At 38.8% G+C, this 19,563-nt stretch overlaps 1 long non-coding RNA gene across 1 annotated transcript in view; it reads left to right on the top strand.

Annotated features, from left to right (window-relative positions):
* LOC124554201 overlaps positions 1-14,418 on the top strand; it is a 103,838-nt gene extending 89,420 nt beyond the window's left edge. The window contains exons 2-3 of the long non-coding RNA XR_006968288.1: positions 359-421; positions 14,383-14,418. This is a non-coding gene — a long non-coding RNA (uncharacterized LOC124554201). The remainder of the gene's footprint in view (positions 1-358; positions 422-14,382) is intronic.
* The last annotated feature ends 5,145 nt before the right edge of the window (positions 14,419-19,563 follow it).

Raw genomic sequence — 19,563 nt, forward strand, 5'->3', positions numbered from 1 at the left:
AATTTATAAAATTGTGGAGGTGGCTGTATAGAGCCACACTACAACTTGAAAATATGGTGATAATGGTTATAGAGGTAGAAGGTTGAATTGCAAGATCCTGATAAATGTTGCACATATGTTGTGTTTAACGTCATTAACACAATTTTATGTCAGCTGTCTGAAATAAATCTTACGGACTTAGTATCACTCATAATATATTTTTCAGAGTGAAAACTAGTACAGAACTAATTTTAAAAAGATTTTTCTTTTAATTTATTCTTAAGAAGTACTGTATTTCAAGTGGAAGATAATGAGACTATTGTGTGGTGATCATGACTATTAAATACACCCATTACAGTTTGTTTTATTTTTACCACAGGTCCAGGTTTACCCATCCAATGTGAAAGTAGAAGAGGATATGCAAGGGGGTATGAATCCGGAGGTAATTCTACGTTTTATATGGCTGTATAGAATTAAGTACTGTTATGCTTTGGTAATACTGGGCGTTTCAAAATGAATATCGGGGTTTTACGGCTTTGTGGCATTTATTTCATTCAACTTACAATTATAAATAATACATCAAACGAAAGAGCAACTCACAGTTTTGTCTGTATACCTGGGCACACACACACTGTTTCCTGTGTTTTCTGTTAGAAGGTGCTAGTAGCAAAAATGGCAACTATTGAACTGGAAGCTTTTTGTGTTTTACAATTTGCAAGGACTGAATCCTTTGTTACAGTGTGATGTGCATTCCGTATTAAGTTCCATTGTAATCTTCTGAGTGATAACAACATGTGTAGATGGTATCGTCAGCTTGAAGACACCGGTTGTCTTTGCATAGGGAAGAGTACGGGATAACTGAGAGTTACTGTAAAACACACTGAACAGCTGAGAGAGTCTTTCATGCATAGCCCCAAGAAAACAGTTTGGAAGGCTAGTCGTGAATTAGCAATTACAGTGATGTTTGTGGAGACTTTTAAGGAAATGTTTACAACTATGTACTTGTCATTTGGAGTTGGTACAAGCTCTGAAGCAAACAACTATGGTTTATGTGCTATCTTTGCAAATGAAATGTTGCTGAATGACAGTGAAAATTTTCTGGATCGTGTTGTCTTCAGTAGAGGTGGTGCAGTAGCAGTGTGATTTCCTTAAATTTTTTTCTGCCACATCATGTTGGAAAGTTTATTGGCATGTCTTCTTTGGTATAGCAACTATAACATGTATCTTATCTTGGTGCACTAGTAATATTGCTGTTCCCTCAATTGGAGGAAGCTGAACCACAGAACTTTATTTGGCTGCAAGATGGTGCCCTGCCTCACTGACATATCTCAGTATGTGATGTGATAAACAAATGTTGTACCTGACCACTGGATTGGTCAGAAGTGGCCAGATGACAGAGCTTGTCTGGCACAGCTTCCATGTTAACTTGACACCATGTGATTTTTGCCTATGGGGTTCATAAAGGATCATGTGTACGTGCCTCTGGTACCACGTGATGTACCTGACTGAAGCAATTGTTGCAACAGTTATTCCAGATACACCAATCAAGGTTAAGTACAGAACTCGCCTATTGATGCAATATGTGCTGTACGACAAATGGTGCTTACATTGGACACTTGTAAGAAAAACTATTTCAGTTACTCTTTCATTTGGTGTATTATTTATAATTGTAAGTTGGATGTAATAAATGCTACAAACAAATTGCCTGTCTGCTTTGTTTGATCATTTTTTCTGACATTTTGCCAGCATGAGTGGGTGGCTTTGTCAAAGTGTTGCTGTCTTGTCACCAGCAATGCCAGCCACTTCTGTTGGTGAAATGTCAGAAAAATCATCAAACAAATGTCGGCTGAAGAACCCTGAGACTGAAGCCGACAAGCAATTTGTCAACAAGAAGCCACAAAAGCCTTAACCATTTTGAAAATGCTACAAAGCCTTAAAACCCTGTCCATTTTGAAACACTTGGTATTATGGAGAATGTAATGGAGTGGATAACCAATTTACTTCTGATATTTGTGTACTCAAAATGTTATCTAGGCTTTTGCAGTTGTGCTTGCTAGCTCTGCAGACAATGAGGAGATTGAGATAGTGTTAAGATGAAATAGAAGAAATTATTTAGGCGCAGTTATGGAACATCTGGTAGAACATATATAGCTTACAAATAAAGATAACAGTTTAAGTGGCCATAGTAATGTAGTGGGTAAAGTACGAGACTCCAGCTGTGGTGGTCCTGGGTTCATTCGGTAGTAGGGGCAGGAAGTTTTCCTTGTTCCAGTTTTCATGAACCCACTCTACTGTGCAGGCTGTGCAGGAAAAGTTATCTCCATAAGGACACCGTTACAGTGTGGCTAATGGCTGTATAGTACTTTAGTAGAGCTGGCCATGATGTCTCCCCCGATTCTGCATTGCCCATGTGGCTTCTCATTCTATGGGCGATGATTCCTTTGCTACTCTGGGTCCAAGAAAAGTTGCGGGTTTTTTAATTATCACTGGACTATCAAAATCATGATGCAGTATTCCACGGTTTATTTGCAGCAAAAACACATATTTATTGCCATAACTACATAAACAATTACACTCAACCGTGGCCAACACTAAAGTGGAAGTGGCCGAAAACCCATTGTAGACCAAAGATCACAGTCATAAGCTACAAAAAACACATAATTCCAATATCGATTATTTATCGCAACACCTAACTTAGTATTATCTTAAGCAAAAGCTTTTTTAACACGACTTTAGTGTATAATATAATAAAATGATTTCTATTTGTCAGTTCCATTACAATAGCCCCCCAAGAATTTTGTAAGTATGAAAATGCGAACAAAATTCTGACACCAGAATAATGGGACTGCCAAGAATCTGATTATAAATATATTGAAATTTTTAATAGTACTGTTTCCTTTGAATTATGCTAACACTGAAATTGTTATACAAAGTGAAGGAAAACATACAATTGTTGATATTAAGGTAAATGAAATACCAAAGAAGTTTTACAATTTTCACTTAGAGTCCATAATGCTGTAGCACTTCACATTAAGCCATTGAAAGATTGTAACTTTTAACTACTGGTTTGTTTTATTTTCTTTTGTTGCCCACTTTTCACACCTCTCACAGTAATGTCCCATATTGTCCATCTGCATATAGGTGACTTCCGTTAATAGGTCTGATTTCTGCTTGTCCTGCAGCACGTCTGTTCCCAAAGCTTAACTGTCTGTATCACTTCATTGACTATAATGCCATGTTATCTAAAAATCACACACAGAGATCACCTTTTGGTTAAGTAATGTTTATATGTAAGTACATGGTTAGGATACATAGTTATCCTTCTGGTAATGTTTATCTAGTGGGAGTAGTTTACAGAATATGTCTGAGTAATACTACACAGGTATGAACTGGACCAAAAAAGATCCTTTAAATAATAATAAATTCAATAAACATGTAATACAAATCCATTAACATATTGGGTGTAAAATGTATCACAGACTATAACACTTACTTCAAGGACAAACAAAAAATTAACTTGTTTTCAAGAGTAAAGTTACAGGCAGTTTGTTACAAGGGTTCATATTCACAGTAAAAGTGCAAAGGTAGAATCATGGATGGAAATTTTGGAATGGTATGTATCTATCAAAATTAAAAAATATTACTGCCTATGCTTTTGCAGTGGTTGAGAAAGAAATATACAGTAATTCACGTGGTTTACTAAAAATGATTCTCTCCTTGTAGAGTTGGACATTTCAAGCACTTAAGTGTGTAGTAATTAGGACTCTGCCTTTAAGAGCAAAAAAAATTAAAAAACTTAATTGTTGCAGGACAGATTTAGTGCTGATTAGTGGCTTGCATTTTAAATGATGTCTCAACAAGTGTGGTGTGAGAAAGTTACACAAGCTAAAATTACACAAATTATCAAATATCAATGAAATTGCATAAACATACAGAAATATCAAGAACTAACATGGCAAGCTTATTACACAGAAAATTCATTGCAAACACTTCATACAGTGAATACATATTGAACAAATAATAAACATTTTCAAGAGCCCAAAACTGTATCAAAATCAGACAATTTTTGTATATAAAATTTCATAATTTCCAGTGAAAAACTTTTGTTGAGTCACCTTTTAACTTTCTCAGAAAAGTCTTACCCCTTTTGTTTATACAATTTCAACGAAATAATATTCCTTAGCCCGAGAACTTTCCTGGATTAAGATACACCAACCGGTATGCATTAGGGTGTGGATGCTATACAATCTCGAATGGACCCATGTATATAGCAAAGAATTTCTTTATTTCAGAAGTTGGAATTTTTGATTTCTCATGTGATTTTACTAAAACATAATCTCCTACTTTAAACTTGGTTGCTTTGATCTTGCCATCATGTTATCTTTTTCTAATTTCCCCCTGTTTCATCATGGTTTCTTTGACTATGGCTTTACATTCATACATAGTCATCATCGTACATGGTGGAAATTCTATGAGTTCAGTGATAACGTTGTCTGGTTTTAGATGAAACATAATTTCATAAGGCGAAAATCCTGTGGAAGTGTGTTGCAAGCTGTTCACAACATCTTCAAAGTCTCGTACTTGGTCGTACTATGTAGGATGTTTATGACTGCAATATGTACGACATAAACAACCAATCTCACACATATACCTCTCAGCTGGGTTTGACGACGGATTATATACAGATATTTGAACATGTTTGATTCCAGATTTATCAACAAAGGCTTTCCAAACTTTTGACAAAAACTGAGAACCGTTATCCAACAAGATTGCTTTTGGTTTCCCAACGTTTAAGAAATAAGTCTTTTTCAACTTTTGCAACTATCTCCTTACCTGTGGCTTTTCTGACGTGATACAACTTGATTAGTTTAGAAAATACATCCACCATGACAAAGATGTAGCAGTGGCCACTCCAACTCCTTGGAAGAGGCCCATAGAAATCAACAGCAACTAAGTCTAGAGGTTGTGCAGGAATAATGTTTTGCATTTCACCTTGACATTTTCTGTTACTTACTTTGACTCGTTGGCACTTATCACAAGTTCACAATTCTTTTCTAACTTTCTTGGCCATATTGTAGAAGTATATGTTTTCTTGTAATTTCTGCACACACTTCTGTATGCCACAATGACCATAGCTCTCATGAGTATACCTAATTAACCTCTCAGCTTCCTCCTCAGGCCAGCATAGTTTCCAATTGTCCGAGTCTTCATCAGTTCTCCTAAACAGAGTACCTTTAAACATCTTATAGTACTTGTCTAAGTTTTCATAGTTCCTTTTCCCTAAACTGCTCTTTACTAATTTCCAATTTGCATCACAGTTCTGGCTCCTCCTGATTTTATCACACAATGATCTAAAACCTTTTTCATCTGTGACCCCTTTAATATACCTCCCTTTAAACTGTTTTTCTTCATTCTGATCAAAAATTTCTGTTTCCCCTCCTCCTGGTATCCTGGTAGCCTTGATAGAGCATCTGCAACTATGTTGCAGTGCCTTTAATATACTTAATTTCAAAGTTGTAAATACAATACCCATCTTGTAAGCCTATCATGATAGAGCTTGCATTCCTGTATATAGCTTAAGGCTTTGTGATCAGAGTACACTATTACCTTATGTTCAAGTAAATAAGCCCTGAATTTTGAAAATTATCACTGTGTGGTTAATAACTCTTTTTCCGTGACTGTATAGTTCTTTTCATGCTTCAGTAACATTCTGCTTGCAAATGCAATTGTAGCATGAACTGTCTCCCCATTGACTTCTTTTACTTGAAATAATTCAGCACCTAGCCCATAATCACTGTTGTCAGCATGTAAACAGAAAGGTAACTTGAAATCAGGTCTGTGTAACAGGTTATGGCTATTCAGTTCCTTTTTTATTCTGTCGAAAGCCTCTTGACAATCTTTACGCCATATCCAAACAGTGTCCTTCTTTAACAAGTTACTTAGACAGGGTGTGTTTAAGCTTTGTTTACTTATAAATGTTTTGTAGAAGCCACATAGCCCATAAAATGATTTCAATTGTTTTCTGTTACGGGGTATAGGAAACTCTGCAATAGCTTTAATTTTGTCTGGATCAGCCAAAATTCCTTTTGCTGTTATGACATGTCCCAAAAATTTAACTCGGGTACTGTAAATTTGCACTTTTCTAGTTTTAGTGTCATTCCCCCTCTTCTAAGTTTCTCATATGCCTGTCTTAAAATCCCAACATGCTCGTTCCAATATTGTCCAGTTACTAAAATGTCATCTACATAAATCACTAATTTGGATAAAAGTTCCTGCCCAAGCACGTGGTCTAAAGCTCTAATGAATTCTGCTACCGATGAGTTCAAGCCAAAAGGGACTACACAATACTGATAGCAATGGCCATTGTAAAGAAAAGCAGTGTATTTCCTAGATTTGGGTGCCAGGGGTACTTGGTGAAAGCCTGAGGTTAAGTCTAGACTTGACATTAATTCTATGTCCTTGAACTTGTGCAACAGCTCATCAATGTTTTCAGGGGGGTCTGTTTCCCTGTATAAGATCTTGTTTAAAGGCCTGGAGTCAAGAACTATTCTCACTCCCCATCCCTCTTTGACACAACTACCAGTGGGTTATTATAAGCACTGATACTCCTTTCAATAATGCCACACACTTCCATCTTATGTAATTCCTTCTCAGCTGTTGTACATTTTGCTATGGGCACACCATATGGTTTTATGAAAAATGGGTCATGTGGTCTTACTAGCAAAGTACATTCATAACCCCTAACTTTCCCTGGAAGGTTGCTAAAGACATCACTGTATTCCCATAACAAAGACTCTAGTTCCTGTTTTTGCTCATCGTTTAGATTGCTAGCTTCTGAAATCTTAGTGTTTACCAGTGTGTTGAAATCTACTTCACTTAAATCTAGCTTTGTTATGTGTTTGTCAACATGTCTTTTCTCCTTTACAAGATTTGTAGTGTTAAATTTATCATTACACAAAACTGTATTTGATCTGACAAACTTGGTGGAGATACACCCCCTATTTGGTGTTGTTATGATAAGTTTTTGTCATCCCCAGTCAAATCTTGCATCTACACTCCGAATCCATGACATCCTGAGAATACAGTCCTCACTGAGGCCTGGTATAATTAGGCATCCATGTGTAAATGTGCCTCCCTCAATTGTAAAAGGTAACAAAGTTTGACTTTTCACAGTTTTACTATGTTTTCCTGTAGCCCCTCTTATTTTCACCCCAATGACTGGCATTTCAATGTAATCTTTCTTGCACTTCAGCTTTTTGTTTAGTATTTCAGATATTCCTGACACCTAACTCCCTGTGTCTATAAGGCACTTGCCTTCCCAGGTACCATCTTTTGCTCTAATGAATGGACTACCTATGTCATCACTTTTTTCAGGCTGAACATATTCATACAATAAATCATTTTTAATTTCACTAAAAGAATGACTTCCTGACTTACAGGTACCTATATTACTGTCACCTTTATTATCTATGGTTGTTACATTAACACACACATCATTACCACTGTCACTTGCATTGATAATTTCATTAATCCAAATATTTTCACCCATATAACATTGTGCATCACTAAGGTATTTATCCTTCAGTTGGTCAACAATAATATGTTTAGTATTTTGCCACCAATCAGGATACAAAATTTGAGACATAGTACAAATCATTTTTCTAAAATTGCTATCATCTCTAATTGCATCACTCTTTAGCCACATATTATAAAGAAATAGTTCACCTTTGTTCATTGCAAATGGTAGCCTACTTGCACAGTCAGTTCTACTGTTCAGGGAATCTTTATCATCTGCCCAGGTTCCTTCATAAGATGTTGGATTACAGAGCCTATTGGTTGTGACACTGGCATTAACACCACTTAAACTGTTAATAACATCCTTGGGTACATCTACAACATGCATATCAGTTTCTCCCACAACACCTAATGCCTCCATTTCCTCTTTCAAGCAAACAAAATATTTTTCACCATCCTCATGTATAATTAAATCTTCATTTTCCCAAATACTACAGTCATCAACCTCTCTCTCCCGAAAACTTAAAACGTTGCTTTCACACCCAAGTGTATTTAATTCTTGGCTCGTTAAATCAGTGTCAACAATTTGCTCACCTGGTTCCCTCGTCAGTGCATCAATTCCTAAATCATTTAAATTGTTAACCTGCTGGTCCTCTGACAGACTACAAGCTTCTGCCCATTCATAAAATTCAACTAAGTCAATTATTTTCTCTGGCTCTTTATTACAACCAATGTGTTCATTCTTAACAAGTACTGTGTTTAGAGGGTAGTACACATTCATAAAATAACTACTCATTACTTGAGACGTATCTCTTGGTGCAACATAGTCACTGTTATTCGTCCATCTATTATCTATGCTTTTCGCCCCTACCTTGTGGACCGTCAATGGAGCGCATGCTAGTTTTTCACTTCATGACTTCCCATAGCATTTTGACTCCTGGTGTTACTACGTTCATGCCAATTCCTGTTTTCAGACTCCCTGTTATTACTTCTGTTCCAATTGTTCCCAGATTGTCCTCTTGAATGGAAATTATAGTTTTCCCTTGAATGAAAATTATTATTAATATTGTGACTATTTTGTTGCCTATGATGAAAACTATGGTTGTTGGGCCTAATGTTTTTGCTCCTGTTAAAATTAGTGTTTCCCCAACTATGATCCCCACCTCTTTGTGTGTGATTGAAATAGTTTTTTGGTTTCCCCACTTTGTCTATAATCCTGTCAAGTTTGTCCACGTAGTTTAGAAATTGTTCAATGTTGTCATCTGGTCCATACATTAGGGCCCATTGCACATCTGTTGGAAACCTTCTCTTTAAAGCATCTAGCTGTGTGAGCTCATCAGAGGGTTTACTCAAATGTACAAGCTTCTTCAATTGATTTTTACAAAACTGTTTCATAGTCTTCTGTGTTTCTCTATAATTTGGTCCATTCAGGAACTCGCTCTTTATCCTGGCTTGTTCAGTTTCAGACCAGAACTGTTTTAAGAACTCAATTTCAAATTCTGCATAAGACATGCCCATAGAAATTTTTTTAAACTTAACTTCACTCATATTGGGCAAAAAATTGTGTCTACAACTCTGCAGAAAGTCAACAGGATGCAAACTACACTCATTAGAAAAGTTTTTAACTGGAATATTGGATAATAAGGTACATGTGTTCATAGAAAAATTTTTGTTAGCTACATCATTGCTAAATATTTCAAACTTCTGGTTTAACTCTGATACTGTATCAGAGGTCCCATTGCACATCTCATGCAATCTCATGGAGTTTTACTGTGTTACTGACTGATTCCACATTATCATTCACAACATTTAGTTTCGAGTCTACTCTACTTTCAAGATCTACTGCCATAGCTTTTACATTTACACAACTGTATCTATTTGACTATTAATATTAACAAAACACTTTGCATTTTTCTCTCTGTTTGTGACCAGCTCATTTTTTACAGACTGAATTTTGTTACTCAGACTAGATTTTACTTCTTCCACTTTAGATTCCACCGCCAAAATCTTTATTTCTGCCCTGCTAAGTTTCTTGTCTATCTTTGATATATCGTTGCGAAGTTTATTGCCCCAAAGTAAGACATTATCAATTTTTTTGTTCATAGCTCCCTCTAAACGCGAAACTTTCTGATTTATAACCCGAAAACTGTCTGCGACCGTCTGATTCATGTTTTGCAATTGTTCTTCATTAGCTTGTAAGCGGGCTGCAACTGTTTGATTTAAAGCTAACGATTGTTCCATCATTTGTAACAGTGATTTAATGTCCAACATCTCACGTTCTGATGAATTAAGGCTTTGATCCGCTTCTTTGACTGACTGATCTTCCGTTTTCATCAGCATGTCTACATCCCCAAAGACTAACAAATTTTCACAATCCTGCTCGGATTCAGCACCACTTTCCTCTTTCACAATAGTCATTTTCGTGAAATTTCACACACAAAATAATAAAAGGAATAAACAGCACTACACGAATGTACTTATCTTTTCAGTCTGGGTCCTCACTCGTGTGGTCAGTCCACTTTACTGTTTCGTTTCATCCTCCTTGACTTCCATGTATAGCACTTCTTCATACCACGTGGTCATTAGACTTCTGCAAAACAGATTTCATCAATCCAGTACATATAAATGTCTTAATCCCGGCAAAGAGCCCCCAGTTGTCATGCACCCGCTCTACTGTGCAGGAAAAGTTATCTCCATAAGGACACCGTTACGGTGTGGCTAATGGCTGTCTAGTACTTTAGTAGAGCTGGCCATGATGTCTCCTTTGTTGATGCTGCCGAGTCTGCGTTGCCCATGTGGCTTCTCATTGTCTAGGCGATGATTCCTTTGCTGCTCTGGGTCCAAGAAAAGGTGCGGGTTTTTTAATTATCACTGAAGTATCAAAATCATGATGCAATATTCCACGGTTTACTTACATAAACAACTACACTCAACCGCAGTCAACACTAAAGTGGAAGTGGCCGAAAACCCGTTGTAGACTAAGATCACGGTCATAAGCTACAAAGAACACACAATTCCAATATTGATTATTGATCGCAACACCTAACTTAGTATTATCTTAAGCAAAAGCTGTTTTATCATGACTTTAGTGTATAATATAATAAAATGTCTATTTGTCAGTTCCATTACAGGTTCTTGTAACAGGGCCACGTCCGCTTCCTGCCTTCTCTGGCAGCGACTCAGGGCAGAAGAGGCCCCTTTTACTGTGCTGCAGATTAATCTGTAGCACCTCCAGTCTCCATCTTGCTTCCATCTTTGAGGTCTTTGAGAAGCCTGACAGTGTGACCTACAAGAACACTAAAAACAATTTCAGGTCCTGCTCCCGCATCACCTTCAGGGACTTCTCTCCGACCTCCTTCACCAGGGTTCGCCCTTCCAGTGCAGCCTTCTGGTTGACCAGTCTTCTGTCAATACTTTTGGGTTTTGGGCCCCTATTTTCCCAAACTAAGTCTTAGAAGAGACATCCTTAAGTATCTGTGGTTCCCATATTGGTATCTTTGCAGTCTTAAGAAGCTCCACTGCCATCTTAACCAACAGCTTCGCATCTTTCCATGGGGATATCATGAGCATCTTGTCCTTACGCCATTCCACCATGAGTACCGCCTCACAGACAAAAATGAGGGCACCATGATCTAGATAGACCCTCCTGAAGTTGGGTCTTGGGCCAGTACAACCCCCCCCCCCCCTCCTCCCCCCCCCTGCCCCCGCCCCCGGCCCAGCCTTTTCAAAGAGGGCCATCTGTACCAATTCCTCCTGCTGTGAAGTGATGGCCACCAGTGGATAGCCTTCCTGGATAACTGCCACCCTAAGAAGCGAGAGTGCAGTACTATAGGTCTGTTTCCCTATTTCTGGCCTCGGTTTTTTCTGGACTCTCTTATCCAGGAAGGAGGGAGTCTTTGATTCCTCCTTATCCACTGGCTACCTGTCTTTGATGTAGTGGGGGTCTTCTTTTCACCTTTAACCTGAGACAGTTTTTTCCTGGGTGTCTTAGGTTCAAGTCTCTTTAATTCCCTCCACTTGTCTGTAGGAAACCATTCTCTTCCTTCCTTTTTCCTCTGTTTCCTGAGTAGTTTCCTCCTCTGAACCCCAGACAAGCCTTTGATCTGGTCTAGCTTCTCTGTTACAGTTCCTATTTCTGGCTCAGGTCTAGACCATGATTCAATAATGAGAATGCCTTCCATCGGTACTGAACCCGATGTTTGGATATCTCAGGTCTCAGTTTGCCACTCAGTTTGTTTTTCTATGTTTTCTTTAATTGTGTCCATATTGGTCCCACGAGATTTGGGGATCTACAAGGTCCACAACACATATACCCCCCCACGGTGTAAGGCTGCTTACTCAGGGAGGTCGCCCGGTATCCATGAGGCTACTTTTGCGACACATCTTCCCATGTGCCATGCACCCCTCGGCACCGATGGCATCACACCTTGTGTCGGGTGAGGGAGTTGGGTAGGACTAGAAGTGGATAGGGAAGATGGGATGTTGTGGGACACTCTTAGTCTGATCCATCGGCTGAGGCCTTTCCAGCAGTAGGTCCTCAACCTTCGGCATAGCCCTCAGCTTCATGCAGATAGTTAAGCCTCTCCATCCGCACGGACAGTGCTTCGTCAAGGTGGTGTCCCCCAGACAGGACGCTAATACATTCATCATTCGTCTTTTCAACAGTATGAGTATTAAACTGGTGCAATCCTCCTGGGTTTTCCTTTGTAAAGGAACATTTGAAAACAGAGTTAAGAATTTTAGTTTTTGCTTTGTTACCCTCAGTTTTGTTTCTGTCTCAGTTGCTAGTTTCTGTACCCTAAGTATGGTGACACTAACATTCTTTATGTATGACCAGAATTTCTTTGGGTTTTCTGAAAGAACGTTGTACAACATTCTGCTGTAGTAGTCACTTAAGGCTTCACACATTGCTCTCTTGAAGGCCAAACGTGTTTAATTTGGCACCTGTCTATCTATGATCATTTGCTTTGTTTTACACCTATTATGCAGCGATCTCTGTTTCTTTAGAAGTTTCTCTGCTGTACCTGTATATCATGGGTTCCTCTCATTAGGAATAGTTCTACTGGGTACATATTTATCCAATACTTGGTCAACTATCCTTTTATAATTGAATATCCTCATTTATTCAGTTGAGGAGTTATTGTCATTATTATCTGTAGAAATGTGTTTCCTAATCGACCACATGGTGATCTTAGTTTTGTAATTACCTCCACATTTTCTTGGCTGAAGTTCCTACATATTTTCCTTGTGCACTCTGAATTTAGTTTTGATAGTGATACAAATTGCTCTACATGGTCTGATACTCCTACATGTAGGACTTCTTTCCTTTCACATTGCAGTTATAACTGCTTACAGTATTATCAGTAAATGTTGCTTTTTAATGTGAAATAAATTAATGTGAAATAAATTTGCCATCAGCACTTGCATCTGTGTTGAAGTCAGCAAATATAACTAGTTTGTCGCACATTTTTCCAGTTTTTATTTTATACAACACTGTTTTAAATTTCTCTAAGAATACCAAGCTCATGTGGTACCCAGGGATGTGATGCATGCTGACGATTAATATATTATATGTTTGTAACTTCCGTGCAACTACTTTCAAATGTAATTCCTCCACTTAGATGGCTAAAACTCTCTCTGATTTCAAAGTCTACCGAGGACTGAACTAGTACGCAAGAGCTTCCATACCCATGAACTGGTAGCCAGTTCATAGCCTGTAAGTTTATTGAGGAAGTGGATATTTTTAATTTTAAGCCACTGTTCATTTAGATAGATTACCTATACTGATAGTTACACAGTTTCTAAATGAATTCCCATATCATAAAGCTTGTTAGTCATTACTTACGACCTACCTTCAATCATCAAATACATAATAAAATTATGACTCCATACACTATCAGGTAAAGCATTTTTAAAACTACAAGGAGTTCCATTTATCTAATGACCGCACACACATGGCTGACTTTGCCGGCCACTGGAGCCATGCAGGTCTGTCGAATGCGTCCTCTCTCTCTCCCTGTTAGTGCCACAGTAAGTGCCTTTCCAGCCAGTGCCATTTGAGCAGTAAAACAAACATCATGAGTCTAACAGTGAATCTGCAAATGCAACAATGGCTATGCCGAAACACTCCAGTGCACCATGAGTGATCATTTATAATTTGTATGTGCGTCCAGAGCCCACTCGTATTGTCCAGAATTTTTTAAATGCTTGAATTCCAAGTTATGATGCAACTCACAAGTTAGTGAAAACATTTCAGAAATGGGAAGTCCTCATGACAAGAAGTGCAGAATCTCATCTTGATGACATTGCATATCACTTGGACAATATCCTTAAAAAGTCTTTTGGACATCTTTCACATTGAACACAAATTTCATGCACCTCTGTACAAAGAACTTCTATATGGGCTAAAGTCATATAAAGAAACAGTAGTGGAAGAATTTAAACATGGTGATCAGGCTGTCCATGTTAATATTTGCAAGTGGGTTTTGAAATATGTGCCTGACTGTGAAGTGGGTTGATACCTCATTCTGTTTTCAGATGAGGTACGATTCAATTTATGCGAGTATGTTAATTCTCAAAACTGTCAATGTTGGAACACTGTCAGAGCTATTCTGCTTCACGAGGAACCCATTCATAGCCAGAAAATAGTGTGGTGTATAGTAAGAGGTGACAGAATAATGGGGCCAATAATTTTAATGACACAGTTAACAGTGAAAGGAATGTGCAAGACTTTTGTAACCAATTTTAATTAATAGATTTGAAGAGAATGAAGCATTGTATTTTTTCAACAAGGTCCAGTTTTTTTGCATGCAATTCACAAAATATTTAAACAACAATATCTGGCACAGTTGAAGTCCCAATTTAACCCTATGACATTATTATTTGTAGGGAGCACTAAAGGCCAAAGTAGCACAACAAATCCACACACGTTACAGGAACTCAAGGACAATATCCATGGGTCAGTTCATTCACTTTCTCAAAGAGAAGTACATTGTGTGACAAATAATTTCTTCAGTAGATGTGAGGAATGTGTGGAAAAAAATGGCAGGTAGTTCCAGCATCTCAATGCATGACATAGGTGAGTACAAAATTTATTTACATATACACTGGCGAGAAAAAAATCACAACACCAAAAATAATTAATGTAGAGTAATTAAAAATTGTAGGAATAGATTTGGCTAGATAATGTTTTAAGTAGCTAATGTTGTAAGGTTACAGGTTACATAAGTGTGAGATACCATTGCAAATATGAAATGCTGGTGAATTAATAAGTGGTGTAACCACCAGAACTTTGATTGCAAGCATGCAAACGTGTATGCACTGTGTTTTACTGGTGGTGGATGTCAAGTTGTGGGACGGAGTTCTATGCCTGACACACCTGGTCGATACAGGGATGTGTGGATGAGGCTCGAGTTGTCATCCAGTGATGTCCCACTTGTGCTCAATTGGAGTCATATCTGGTTATCAGGCTGACTCAGGTAACACATGGACACTGTGTAGAGCACGTTCGGTTACAACAGCGATATGTGGGTGAGCATTATGCTGTTGGGAAAAACCCTGGAATTCTGTTCACGAATGGCAGCATAACAGATCGAATCACAAAACTTATCCATTATAATTATCCAGGCTGTTATGCCGTGGTCGGTTGATGAATTCTGAGGTGATTCCCAACGTTTCGTCTCCGACTGCGGGAGACATCTTCAAGGGTGTCCGTAGCTTGATGGAAGGTCCAACACACCCACTGGCTCGCTACTGACTGCTGCTAAATTCCCTGTCCGCGCGCCCCCGCGCCGCGGCGTGACGTCACGTGTTTTGAAAACGTCAGTGCAATTGGCCGCTGTCCGTCGCCGTCGATCGCTGTTGCCATCACCCAGTAGTGGACGAGTGGTACACATCTTCTTTAACACCGGCATCCATATACCGTTTAATTTGACGCCCTCCTCCTTTCGGTTGAAATTATTTGGGTGTTTAGCGATTTCGATTGCCTCCCTGTACAGCCTTTCGTAGTATCCGCTTGTGGCCGCTAGTACTTGCGTCTCCTCGAAACGAATATTGTGGTTCCCAGGCTGGAAAGCATGCTCCGCAACAGCTGATCGTTCCGTTTCTCCTCTTCTACAATTTCCCTTGTGCTCTTCCAAACGTTTAGAAACAGTTCGTTTGGTGGTACCCACATAAACATCACCACAGCTGCATGGGATCCTATACACTCCAGATTTTTCCAATGGTTTGCGAGCGTCCTTGGCAGGTCTAAGGTATTCCTGTATCTTCGTGGTGGGCTTGTAAATTATGATAATATTCCACTTCGTCAAGATCCTCCCTATTCTTTCCGTTACATTTTTAACAAATGGCAGGAAAACCTTAGATTTTGCAGTAGCCTGTACGTCAGTATGATTTCTGCATGGCTGTCTCAATGCACGTTTTATTTCGGCGGACGAATATCCGTTCTTCGTTAGTGCATTGTGGAGATGTTCCATCTCAGCGTCGAGCAACTCAGGTTCACAAATATTTCTAGCTCTGTCCACTAACGTCTTGATAACACCCCGCTTCTGTTGTGGGTGGTGGTTCGAATCCCGGTGCAAATAACGGTCCGTGTGCGTGGGTTTGTGGTACACTGAGTGGCCCAAACTACCATTTTCGTTTCTAAACACAAGCACATCGAGGAAATGTAGTTTGCCGTCTACCTCCTCCTCCATAGTAAACTGAATTATACTGTTCAGATGTTCGTGGAACCGGCTTAGTTCCTCCCTACCATGTCTCCACAACACAAACGTGTCATCCATGTATCGGAACCATATATTTGGTTTCTTGCTGGCAGTACCTAAGGCCTGTTCTTCGAATTTCTCCATAAAGAAGTTTGCAATTACAGGACATAGGGGGCTTCCCATAGCTACGCCATCCGTTTGCTCATAAAACTGTTCATTCCACTTGAAGTACGCAGTCGTCAAACAACACTTAAACAGCTCTAAAATATCGGCAGGAAAAATTCGATCCAGCTGTTCCAATACATCATTAAGTGGAACCATGGTAAACAGCGATACCACATCGAAGCTGACCAATATGTCCTCCGGCTGGACCACTATGTCATTCAATCTGCTGATGAAATGTGTCGAATTCTTTATATACGAGTCCGAACGACCCACATGTGGTTTTAACAGCGTAGTCAAAAACGTTGGGAATCACCTCAGAATTCATCAACCGACCACGGCATAACAGCCCGGATAATTATAATGGATATGATATTTCCGGGCGTGAAAGTTTACATTTTAGAATCACAAAACTGACATACAGATTTGCAGTTAGGGTGCATGGGATAAACAGGAGAGTGCTCCTGCTGTCATAGAAAATCACACCCCAGACCGTAACTCCAAGTGTAGGTCCAGTGTGTCTAATACACAGACAGGCTGGTTGCAGGCCCTCGACTGCCCTCCTCCTAACTGACACACAGCTGTCACAGCACCGAGGCAGAGTCAGCTTTTATCAGAAGACACAACATACCTCAACACTCCCCTCTCACTTTACACCACTGCAGTCATAAATGGTGTCAGTTTGGGATCAGTGGAAACCGTGCTACAGGATGTGTGGCTCGGAGATGTCCTCAAAGTAACTGATTTGTAACAATTCAATGTGTCACTGTGGTGCCAACTGCTGCTCATATTGCTATTGCAAATGCAATACAATGCTCTAGAGCCGTACGCCGAACGTGACGGTCTCCCCTCTCGGTAGTGCTGTGTGGCCATCAGGAGCCCGTCTTCTTGCGACTGTACGTTCTCGTGGCCACTGCTGCCAGCAATAATGTACAGTGGCTGCATTTCTGTCAAGTCTTTCTGCAACAATGTAGAATACCATCTAGCTCCCCATAACCCTATTAAATGACCTTGTTCAGACACAGTGAGGTGTTGATGGTGGCATCTTTGTCACCTTAAAGGCATTCTTGACTAACATCATTTCACCATGTTCAATCTCAAAGGTAATTAATGCTCAGGACCATTATAGCGTGTACAGGGTGTTTCAAAAATGACCAGTATATTTGAAATGGCAATAAAAACTGCTGGTGCTACTGGCATCACTCCTATGTGACTGTCCCAAAATCTGAACAGACATCATCTTTCTGATGTAGCAACAAGCCCACCTACTTTCGTTTGTTGCCCAACTCCTCCTTGCTGTTGCTCCCGTCTACTGCACCATGTGTGCAATGATCAGATAAATGGAAGATCCTGTAGTTTGGTTGCAAGGTAAAGGTGTATCGAATACTTGCTCTGCGTGTTAATATTGGGCCAGATGAAGTTTGGAAAATTAGCCCATTTCTCTAGTTTCTCTGCATTTGAGCATTTAAGGTAATGGCTTGTTTGTTTTTACAGCTGCTCTAGCACACTATTTCATCAACAGCTTTGTTTATATCTGATGTGATTCTGTTCTTACTAGATCCAATCAGTTATTGCCTGTGCATTGCAAAACTAGCCTTTTCATAACTGTTGTCATCAAGAAGGTTTACAACAGAATTGACACATTCTTTTTCTACAGTGCTTATCACATTTCTGAATTTTACCCCATGCTTAACAACACCTGATGTCTCTTTAGCAGACATTGATACAAAGTTTGAAACAGTGCATGATTGTCTTTGAATATTTTGACTTGAATATTTTGACTTGAATATTTTGACTTGATGTATTCATTTTTGGGTGACTGCAGAATTGTTCTTTGCAGATTGTGTATTTGTTTTTGAAGGCTCACTTTTACAGGAGTCTTTTAACACATTGGTGCTATCTTCTACATTCCCAAGTACAAACTTTTTATTGGATTCATTTCGGATATGTGTAAAGTATCGTTCCTCAGCTACTATTGTTAAGCAATTTCTTTCTAAATTGTACTTTTTATTTTTTTCAATGTAGTGTATTTCTCTGTTACCCATGAGCTAAATGTTTCAAAACTATTACTTTTGTCCACTTTTAAACTATTTTGCATTTCATTTGTGACACTTCATCATTTTTGTAGCACTCGAATTATTGAGGCCTTGTCTCTGATAATAATGGTGTTCTTTTTTTCATGTTTTTGTTACACAAGCAGCATACAATTACGAGTAGGCCACCGTTCCCAATATAATATTTGTTCTGCAACAGTTTTTGTGAAACCTATTGCCTATTACAACTATTGCCCTGGATACCTTTCCTAAATTTTTGTAATGCACATTACAATTCTTACATTTTACTTAACTTTTATCGGAGCAGTTTACACCTAGTCCAATCATTGCCATCTTGTAAAACTCAACAATCAAACTAAAATATTAAATGGCATTAACAGCATCCCCCTTACACAGAGGCAATCTTACCTCCTTAACGGTAAGTTGAGAGTCGCACTAATAGGCTCTGCCTCAGGCATGAAAATAGCTTCAGAATGGATGAACATAACATGTGGATTGTCGCAAGGATCATTACGTGACCCACTCTTTTTTGTAATCTACATAAATGATCTTGCGTTGACTATAAGGGTCAGTTCAAAAACTGTAATATTTGCTGATGACACAAGCATACTAACTGAGAGTCCAAACTCAGTCCTGGCAGTCATATCTCAGATGAGAGCTTAATATGCATACAAGTGTTTCGCGGCTAACGGTTTAAGTCCTAACCTCACACAAACTCATATTATGGAATTTCCAGCTAACAGTAATTACTTTTTAACAACATGAGTAGACATTAATGGTCTTACACTGAAAATCCTTTGGGTCCTGATGGATAGTAAGTTAAAATGGTGCCAAAACATACATAAATTAATGAAGAAGCTCTGTTCGAATATGCTATGCCAGTAGATGCATCTCCTATTGTGTTGATCTTAAGACGAGAGCATTGGTTTGTTTTGCATGATTTCTGACCCTGCTGCCTTATGGGATTTCTTCTGTGGCAGCGCACCTAAAGTAAATAAAGTTCAACAGAACCGACCAGTAAGAATATTGTGTAAAGCAGATAACTGTATATCTTAGACAGGTATTTTTAAGGAGCTTGAAATTCTTACACATTTACTTCTTAACATTTTTTTTGTTGTTGATAAAGAAAATCAGGTTCAACGGAGCTGTGA

Source organism: Schistocerca americana, chromosome 11 (genome assembly GCF_021461395.2).
Source record: "Schistocerca americana isolate TAMUIC-IGC-003095 chromosome 11, iqSchAmer2.1, whole genome shotgun sequence".
NCBI lineage: Eukaryota > Metazoa > Arthropoda > Insecta > Orthoptera > Acrididae > Schistocerca > Schistocerca americana.